The sequence below is a fragment of the Hibiscus syriacus genome, unplaced genomic scaffold, assembly GCF_006381635.1.
Source record: "Hibiscus syriacus cultivar Baekdansim isolate YM2019G1 unplaced genomic scaffold, ASM638163v2 tig00110159_pilon, whole genome shotgun sequence".
Lineage (NCBI taxonomy): Eukaryota > Viridiplantae > Streptophyta > Magnoliopsida > Malvales > Malvaceae > Hibiscus > Hibiscus syriacus.
In genome coordinates, this window is record NW_024062607.1 from 1 (window position 1) to 11,289 (window position 11,289).

Sequence of the window (11,289 nt, forward strand, 5' to 3'; positions counted from 1 at the left end):
GAAAAATTGGTCATATATCTAATCATGAAGTAAATGATGCAATGAATAATTTAATCACACCAAATAGATAATTTCTAACCATTCATGAATCCAAACAATTCAAAGTCAATCAATCCACAAATTCAAACATTCCAAAATATTCAAAATGTTAAAACAACAAGTTTGGAGTTCAAAGCAAAAACATTGAATCACATATCCGGATCAGGAGGAGGAAAACGAGCTCGCATAGCGGCCATTTCGTTAGTGAGGTCATAATACGTGCGTTGGTTGCTTCTTATTTGCACACATTTCCTGAAGAATTTCTAGTTGTTGAGCTCCCATTGTGGATAAATGGGACTCTATAGAAGTAAAGCGCGAATCCATAGTAGCGTATCGAAAATCGAATGTCCATAAAGGATTGGAAATATGGAAGCATTGGATGCGTTTGTTGTGCTTGCTCTTCGAGCTGCTCAGGTTCATCTTCGGCTTCATCGATGTCTCGCATTAATTGCTCAAGCTCGAGATCTTCGTCGCTTCGGGGGAGCTTGTGAAGAACTAGCTCCCGGAGTATTTGCAGAAGATCGAACCCTTCACCGGTTTTCTTATCCTTAATCCATCCCGCTCTCGTTAAGGAAAGAAGGTTAATTTATTTCTTAAGGGGAAAAACGGCATCTAGACCGACTCTAAGCCCAGCTTTGGAAAACAGATACTCAAAATGCAACCGTAAACAGAGATGAACAGAGTTTTTTTGTTAGGAACAAGATTTACGGTTTCAACAATTTCAACAAAAATAATCTGAGGTAGGTTGATTTTAATATTGTTTTCGAAACAATGTAACCACCAAAGATCTAAGGCTCTAAGAGTAGAATACAACCTCCGGATGTCGAAAACCACCAAGAAATCATTAGATGAAGAAACGTTCATGAAGGTCTAGGACACTTGCACTATCCCTTCTTTTATAACGAGATCCTAAAACTGTTTTTCATTTAAAATTCCATCATTATCTAATCCGAATGTATTGGCTATGTAAGCCGAGTCAATATATAAGAATTGTCCTAGAAGGTAGGAAAGAATCCTATGGTTTCGGTTTCAGTTTGGTTTTTAACACAAACGGCATTAGAATAGAAAATATGAACAGTTGATGGTAAACGATGGGTTCAAGGTCAAAGAGTTTATCAAATTTCCACTCTTGTAAAAGAGGAAGATATTTAAAATTGATAGCTAACATAGCTTGACGAGAAGGAATACGTTCTTCCCGGATTTTGTAAGAGTCAAATATTTGATAATACCAAAAACGATGATTTCTAGGACCATGATGATTGAAACACGAATTTGGATAGTCAAATTAGGATCAATAGGATTAGGATTAGAAATTGGATAGGTGGAGGATTTGGAGGTGGATTTGGTTGACGGTGTGAATGACTAGATGAAGACCTAGCATGTTTAGGATTGGACATGGTTTAGGAAATCGAATAGAATTGATAACCTGCAATTTAGAAAACACATGTATGCAATTCAATCAATCCCAAAACTCAATTGAGTCCTCAATATTTCAAGGTTCTCTAAATCAATCCTAATGGGCAAATTTTTGAAAAACTTTTGAAAAATATGGTTTTGAGAAACAATATATGTATAGTTTTCATAATAACAACATAATTTAGTCAAAACACATAATTTTTTTTTTTATTTCGAAAATTTAGAAAATTTTGAAAAAAAATCTTGTGTTTTTGATGAAATTAGTTGTATCTAGTTTCTAATCACTAAATAATCAATGCCCGATCAAAATTCAACTAGAACTAATTAAAACTAGTTCTATGTTCATAAATTGATAAAATAGAAGTTTTGGAAAAATACCTTGAAGGATTTCGGATTTGAGTGAGATTAGATGAAGTTTGCATGTTTTTTATGATTCCAACAGGTTTAGAGGATGATATTTGAAGTGAATTCTGATTAAAAACGTTGATTTGAGGCAAAAATGAAGATTTGAGAGAGTATAGGTAAGAAACGGCGTGAAGGAAGAAAAGGGTTTTGAACAAAAATAAGGGTTTTGCCCGTGTTTAACCAGAACCCCAGGGGGTATCGATTCCCCTGTGGGGGGAATCGGTTCCCCTTCAAAGGGGGAATCGGTTCCCTCAAGGGGGGATCGATTCCCTCTGCACCAAAATGCTAAAAATCCGATTTTAAACACCCAAAATGCTAAATTAATTTCCTCTAGTGGTATTGGCAACTCATATATTGAAAATTAATCATGTTCAAACAATTCAATTAATCTTTAAATGATATTTGAACATAAAATTAATTTTTTATCAAGAATCATAAACTCCCTAACTAATAGCAATGAATGCAATCAAAATTACTATTATAAGCATTTTTCATTTATTATTAAAAGTGCTAAAATTATTTTAAACACTCAGTGAAGATAGATTGGTCAAACTAATTCTCTCCTAAGTGTCCAAAATCGTTCTTGTCTAAAGGTTTTGTAAGATATCCGCTAATTGGTGCAAAGTATCAACAAATTCTAGAACTACATCTTCCTTAGTGACATGGTCTCTAATGAAGTGATGTCTTATTTCAATGTGCTTAGTTCTAGAGTGTTGGATGGGATTTTTAGTGAGACAAATAGCACTAGTATTGTCACACTTGATAGGAATGGTACCTACTTCAATTCCATAATCAAAAAGTTGTTGTTTCATCTATAAAACTTGTGCACAGCAACTACCAGCTGAAATGTATTCGGCTTCAGTGGTATATAATGCAACACAATTTTATTTCTTTGAAAACCAAGAAATTAGCATATTTCCAAGGAATTGGCAAGTACCGGAGGTGCTTTCCTATCTAATTTGCATCCTCCATAATCCGTATCAGAAAAAATGCAGCTAAAGCTAGAGTCTCTAGGATACCAAAGTCCTAAACTAGGAGTGTCCTTAAGGTATCTAAAGATTCTCTTAACAGCTAGTAAATGTGATTCCTTAGGGCATGATTGAAATCTAGCACATAAGCAAATACTAACATAATGTCCGGTCTACTTGTAGTTAGATAAAGTAGAGATCCAATCATTGACCTATATAATTTAACATCTACACATTTACCTCCTTCATCTAAGTCAGGCTTTGTGAAGAGCTCATTGGAGTGTCATGAGGTTTCCCATTTTCCAGTCCAAACTTCTTGATATCTTTGACTACTTAGCTTGATTGATGAAGATGCCATCTTTTCTTTGCTTGATTTGGAGTCCAAAGAAAAATGAGAGCTCCCCCATCATGCTCATCTCAAACTCACTTTGCATTAGCTTAGAAAATTATTGGCAAAGAACATAGTAGAACCAAATATTATATCATCAACATAAATTTGAACTACTAATAAATCTTTACCTTTATGCTTCAAAAACAATGTAGTGTCAACCTTCCATTTTGAAAAACCTTTTTCAATTAAAAAATTTGACAATCTTTCATACCAAGCTCTAGGAGCTTGTTTTAAACCATAAAGAGCTTTTGTTAATTTTAAAACATGATCCGAAAAATTGAATCTTCAAAACCTGAGGTTGTTCCACATACACTTCTTCTTTTATAAAACCATTTAAAAATGCACTTTTAACATCCATTTGATATAATTTAAATTCATTGAAACATGCAAATGCTATAACATTCTAATTGCTTCCATCCTAGCTACGGGAGCGTATGTTTCATCATAGTCTATGCCCTCTTATGAGTATACCCTTGAGCAACAAGTCTAGCCTTGTTTCTCACTATATTACCACTCTCATCAAGCTTATTCTTAAATACCCATCTAGTACCTACAGTAGATTTATTACTAGGCCTTTCAACTAATGTCCATACTTTACTTCTCTCAAATTGATTTAACTCTTCTTGTATAGCCATAATCCAATGTTCATCATTTAATGCTTCTTTAATATTCTTAGGCTCTATGCATGAGATAAATGCAACATAATTAAATATTTCTAAGAGAAGATCGAGTTGTTACCCCTTTTGATGGATCACCAATAATTTCACCATCCTTGACATAGTTGTACTCTATTGGAAAGATACTTCCCTTTCTTCAATGGTTGGATTCTCAAGAGGATCATGAGTTTCCTCATTTTCGTTTCTTCCTTTAATGATGGTCTCCAACGTCATGTCTAACGTCATTTGTATTTATAACACCTACATCATCATTCACACAAGAATCCTTCCTCGAAAGGGGATTATCATCGAAAACAACATGTATAGACTCTTCTACAACTAAAGTTCTTTTATTAAATACACGATAGGCTTTAGAATTTAAGGAATAACCCAGAAAAATTCCTTCATCACTTTTAGCATCAAATTTGCCAAGGTTTTCTTTACCGTTGTTTAAAACAAAACATTTACATCCAAAAGGATGAAAATAACTAATGTTAGGCTTTTTATTTTTAAAAATTTCATATGGAGTTTTCTTTAAAATTGGCCTAATCATTACTCGATTTACAATAACAAGCGGTATTGTGGCTTCCGCCCAAAAATATTTGGTAAATTATTTTCACAAAGCATGGTTCTAGCCATTTCTTCTAAAGTTCGATTTTTCCTCTCAACAACTCCTTTTTGTTGAGGGGTTCTAGGTGCTGAAAAATTATGGCTAATACCGTTAGAGTTACAAAATTCAGTAAATCCAAGATTTTCAAATTCAATTCCATGATCACTCCTAACACTAGTTATAGAGTAACCTTTTTCATTTTGGATTACTTTTGAAAATGTGATGAATTGTTCTAATGCTTCATCTTTAGTATTTAAAAATAGAACCCAAGTATATCTAGAATAGTCATCTACCAAGACAAATGCATATTGTTTTCCACCCAAGCTAGTAGTTCTAGTTGGCCCAAAAAGATCTAAATGGATCAATTGTAAAACTCTACTAGTTGATACATCATTAATGGATTTAAAAAAAACTCGCTTTTGTTTTCCTTTAGCACAAGCATCACAGATTTTATCATTATCAAATTTAGCTTAGGCAACCCTCTTACTAGGTCTCCTTGAATTAACCGTTGCAAAACACTCATACTAGCATGTCCTAGTCTCCTATGCCATAACCAACTATCATGTTCATCCTTAGCAACTAGGAATAAATTAGTCATATCAAAAGAATCTAATGCACCATGTATATGTTTCCTATTCTATGACCAACAAGCATAATCCGATTAGATGCAATGTTAATGACTTTACAACCATTAATTTCAAATAGACATTGAATCCTTTATCGCATAATTGACTAATACTCAATAGATTATGCTTTAATCCATTCAATATAAAACATTTTAATTTGAATGGAAGAGGTATTACCTATTGTACCAATACTTCAATGTGACCTTTTGAATTGTCTCCAAAGTCACTTCTCCTCCATTTTTGGCGTTAAGCTCAATGAACCGGCTTTTGTCTCCGGTCATGTGTCTTGAGCATCCACTATCAAGGTACCATGAATTTGAATTTGTTTCCCGTACCTTGTAGCAATGCTCCTTTCCCTACAAACATAGATTAATTTTTGATTTTTGGTACCCAAATTCTTTTGGGTCCATTCATTAGTTTCCAAAATCCTAGTCCCCTTAGGTATCCATTTGTATAGGATTTTTATCTTTAGTAGTAATGAGTTCTTTAGGAACCTACATACTTCTAACGATTTTTCCATTAGAGGTTCTTTGGGACCTCTATGATTGTAGTTTCTAAAACTTTTTCTAACAAAGTTGGATTTTGAATTTCCACCTTTTCAAATGTTTTGTTCAACTTTATCAAAAGAAGTTTTAAGATCATCAATTTTCTTTTGATGATCATCATTGATCTTTGAAAGTAAATTTTGCAAATCTAAATTTTTCTTTTCAAACTCTTCTAGTTTGATTTACAAATCTTTGATTTACTTTCAAGATCGTTGTTGGTTTTGGATATGAGTTTGTTTTCATTTTTCAATTTTGAAACATCATTTTTATATTTTAAAAATAATTTCTCATAATCCAAAGCCAACCCATTAAATTCCTCTAATAACTCATCATAGGATAAATCATCAAAATCGGATAAGTTAGAGGTTACCTTAGAATCTTTCCCAAATGCCATCAAGCACAAGTTAGCTACTTCTTGTTCCTCTTCATCAGAACTTTCTTCATCGCTTCATGTAGCCACATGAGCCTTGTGCTTATTCTTTGATTGACCCTTTTTCTTCAATTGTGGGCAATGATATTTGACATGCCCTGGCTTTTTGCATTCGTAGCAAATGATTGGGTCCTTCTCTTTCGGTTCATTTTTGAGGCCTTCATTTCGTTTGAATTTTCTTCCTCGATAAGGTCTCATCATTTTTCTGAACCGTTTGGCAAACAATGCCATTTCCTCATCATCGTCATCGTTATTCGAATCACTCTCATCTTTTGTGGATTTGAGAGCAACTTCAATATTTTTCTTCTTCTCATTCTCCTTTGGTGTCTCGTCAATCTTGTCGAGGTCCACCTCATCTTCGAGCATCATTTCATGAGTGAGGAGTGACCCAATTAGCTCTTCAAGAGTTAAGGACGTTAAGTCCTTAGACTCGATGATTGTCGTCTTCTTTGATTGCCACGATTTTGGGAGGGAGTAGACTAACTTCCTCACAAGCTTTTCATTTGAAATGATCTCTCCATATGATTTGAGACCATTGACAATCGTTGAAAATCTATCTGTCATAGCTTTGATATCTTCATTTGGTTTCATCCTGAAATTTTCATAGTTATGCGTTAGAATACTAATTTTAGATTTCTTTACCTCATCGGTACCTTCATGAGTGACCTAAAGTTTGTCCCATATTTTTTTGGCGGTTGTACACGATGAAACTCTTCCGTATTCATCTGGTCCAAGAGCACAAAAAATGATATGGATGGCTTTGGAGTTGAGCTGGAACATTCTTGTCTCTCCTTCACTCCACAACCTTGGATGAGTGAGAGGTTTGATGTATCCTTCTTCTACAGTATTCCATGCTCCCATGTCACTTGTTTGAATGAAGTACATCATTCTATTCTTCCAATAGGCATAGTTAGCTCCATTGAAGAAAGGAGGCTTGTTGACGGGCATCGAGTCGAGACCGGAGTCGAAGTTTGAAGCGGAGGCCATTGATGACTTTGATCATCGATATAACTCTTCCCGAAGAAATGAGTTAGGCTCTGATGCCAATTGTTGAGTTAATCGATTGACGGAATTGGCCAAGAGGGGGTGAATTGGCAATTAAAAATTTGGTGGAAGCTTTTACAGAAAATTGAAAGTAATATCACACGATTTAGAGTGGTTCGACTTTCTCAATCAAAGTCTACGTCCACTACCTTAGCTATCCACACTAAGGATTTTCCAACAAATTCACTAATTTGTTCTTTCTTTTGAGGCCAAAGAGATAACCTTACAACACCCTCAAGAGTATACCCCAATTCTTGAGAACACTCTTTCCCAAAGAGAAGATTACAAATTTGCTTACAAGGAAAACCTCTCAAGTTAAGATGTTTACACAATTCTAGAACAAGAAAAGAACACTCACAAATAATTACAAATGAGCACAAATGGTGTTCTTTGAAAGCAAAATGAACATTGAAAGGAAAAGTTGCTTGATTTGCACAAACTTGGTGTTTGATGCTTTCTCTCTTGTTTCTCTATAATTTCTTGTTGATCAAGGGCTTCAGAACTTGTTTAAATACACCTTGAATCACTTCTGAACGTTGGGGATGATTAGTGAAGATCATAGAGCCGTTTTAGTGTGAAAATAATTAATAAAACAACTTAGAGCGTGGGGGGAATCGGTACCCCCTATGGGGAATCGGTTCCCTAAGTGTAATATTTCGACCGTTATACAAGGGGGAATCGGTACCCCCTGGGGGGGAATCGGTTCCCTCCGAGCATACTGGAATTCTCGGAGCCAAACCATTCAGGGGGAATCGGTACCCCCTTAGGGGGGAATCAGTTCCCTCTGAGCAATCTGGAATTTTTGGCTTTGAAATGGTTCGAAATACTTTGTAAAATTATTTTAAATTGTTTTAAGATTAAAACTTAATTTTACACTTGAGTAAGGATTAAAAATGATCTTTGAAAGATTTGGAGTAATGTTTTGATATTCGAATAATTTTATCGAATATACTTAGAAAATCATTTGGAAAATCTTAAAATTCATTTAACTTAATTTGTTATATTTAAATATCAAAATGTTTACAACACAAAAGAAAGTCAGCTTTGCAAAGATTGGTAAGACACCCATGGCTGAAAAGTTAGAGTTGGTTCATACTGATGTATGGGGACCATCTCCAGTTCCATCTCTTGCAGGCTCATTATATTGTCACCTTCATCGATGATTTTACAAGGAAGGTGTGGGTTTATTTTCTAAAGAAGAAATCAGAAGTCTTTGATACCTTCAGAAAATGGAAGGCCATGGTGGAAAATGAGAATGGTCTGAAAGTTAAGCGGTTGAGGTCTGACAAGGAGGAGAGTACAAAAATTGTAGATTCAGAGATTTCTGCGCAAACAATGGGATCAAGATGGATACAACAGTTCCCATGACACCGTAGCAGAACGGCGTAGCAGAGCGCATGAACAGAACTCTGAATGAACGTACCAGAAGCATGAGGATACATGCCGGATTGCCCAAATTTCTATGGGCTGAAGCTATCAACACTGCAGCTTACTTGATCAACCGTGGCCCTCGGTTCCTTTGGATGGCAGAATACCAGAGGAAGTTTAGAGCAAGAAAGAAATAAACCTTTCACACTTAAGAGTGTTTGGTTGTATTTCTTATGTACACATAAACTCTGCTGAAAGAAGTAAACTTGATGCCAAGTCCAACAAATGTGTCTTTGTTGGTTATGGTGGTGATGAGTTCGGTTACCAGTTTTGGGACTACGAAAATCGGAAGATCATCAGAAGCAGAGATGTCATTTTCAATGAAAATGTGATGTACAAATACAGATCAACCATAAAATCAAGTAGCTCAAACATCGAAGCTGAAACAAAGGAATTTGCTGAGTTCAAGGAGATTTATGGAAATGATGTTCAGATCAGTCCTGAAGCAGTTCAAGAAGAACCAGGCACACCGGAACTAAGAGCTCCTCCAGAATTCCTAAACCAACCCAACAACATTCTCCTTCTTTGCACTACTTGTTGCTGACTGACAATGGTGAACCAGAGTGCTATGATGAAGCAATGCAAGTGGAGGATTCAGTCAAGTGGGAGTCTTCCATGAAAGATGAGATGGACTCGCTTATGTCAAATCAGACGTGGGAATTAGTTGAATTACCACCAGGCAAGAAAGCGCACCACAACAAGTGGATTTACAGGATCAAAGAAGAGCATGATGGGAGCAAACGCTACAAAGCAAGATTGGTTGTCAAAGGTTTTCAACAAAAAGAAGGTATTGACTACAATGAAATTTTCTCTCCAGTCGTAAAACTGTCCACAATCAGACTGTTGAAATTGTAGCTGCAGAGAATTTACATCTTGAGCAGTTAGATGTAAAGACAACTTTCCTTCATGGTGATTTGGGGAAGAAATCTATATGAGGCAGTCAAGCTTCATAGAGGTAGACAAGAAAAACCTGGTATGCAGGTTGAAGAAGAGCTTTATGGTTTAAAACAAGCTCCTAGATAATGGTACAAGAAGTTAGATAGTTTCATGAGTAGCAGTGGTTTTACCAGATGCCAGTAGATCATTGTTGCTACATCAAGAGGTTTGACAACAGCTTCATTATTTTATTATTGTAAGTTGATGACATGCTCGTTGCAGGCTCAGACATGCAAGAGATTATACGCTTGAAGCAAAAATTGTCGAAGCAGTTGCTATGAAGGATCTGGGTGCTGCAAAGAAGATTCTTGGGATGACGATCAAGAGAGACATAAAGTTGGGGGCTTTGATGTTATCACAGGCTGAGTACATCAACAAAGTACTCTCCAGGTTCAACATGCAAGATGCTAAACCAGTAAGTACACCTTTAGGTGTTCATTTTAGACTCTCCAAAAAACAGTCACCAAAGACGGAGGAAGAACGTGCACACATGGTAAAGGTGCTGTATGCCTCAGCAATTGGAAGTCTGATGTATGCCATGGTATGTACCAGACCAGATATTGCTCATGCAGTGGGAGCTGTTAGCAGGTACATGAATAATCCAGGCAAGGTACATTGGGAAGCAGTCAAATGGATCCTCAGATATCTGCGGGGTACCACAAACAAAGCACTTTGTTTCAAAGGTGGATATACGATACTGACAGGCTATGTAGATGCTGACTTAGCCAGAAATATTGACATCAGAAGGAGTACTACAGGGTATGTCTATACTCTAGGAGGTACTGCAGTGAGTTGGGTTTCTCAACTACAGAAGATAGTTGCTCTCTCCACAACTGAAGCAGAATATGTCGCTGTTACGGAAGCCAACAAGGAGATGGTTTGGCTCCAAAGTTTCTTGGAAGAGTTAGGCAAGAAACAAGAAAACAATGTCTTGTATTGCGACAGTCAAAGTGCTATCCATCTAGCAAAGAATCTGTCTTTTCATTCCAGGACGAAGCAATACAATTACGGTATCATTTTATCCGGTCTCTTATGGAAGATGAGATTTTGAAACTTGAAAAGATTAGTGGAGCTCAAAATCCGGCAGACATGTTGACAAAGACGGTGACCACGGACAAACTGAAGTTGTGTTCAACTTCAGTCAACTTCAGTTGGCATGGAGTAACAAGACCAGAAATGTTGCTGCATTGATCGAGGTGTGAAGACAGATTAAAATCAGTCTTCAAGTGGGAGATTGTTGAAAGTCAAGCAATGCACGTATTATGCATCACAGGCATCTTTCGACAGCCAGGATGGCAGGAAGAGAATCGTTTAAATTAAGGGTAAATTACATCAGAAACGATCTAACTTTGAGCCTAGATTCGTTTATATCTCCAACCTTTTAATTTTATCAATTTTAGTATTAATATTATGTTTTACGTTCAATTATATTACTCTAAGGTTAATGATTTAACGAGACGATTGACATGAAAATTGTGTGCCGTGACAGTGATGTGGACGATTTCATTAAACTCATTTCAGTCAAGTAGGATCACTTTGACCTTTTACCTTTTTTTTATTTCACTTTGGCATTCTCTTCTCATCAACGATAAAGTAAGAAGAAGAAAAGCCACGAGCAACAAATAGCAGAGCGGTCTGATAATGAAGTTTAGAATTTTGATGACAGGCAGTTAGATGAGCAACGAAACTCTGCAAATGACTGTTTGTCAAAAAATACGAGGTCTGATTTTGTATCGGATATTAATAACAAGAAACTAAAGAAGATCGAATTTTGTTCCAAAAACTTAGAAGACTG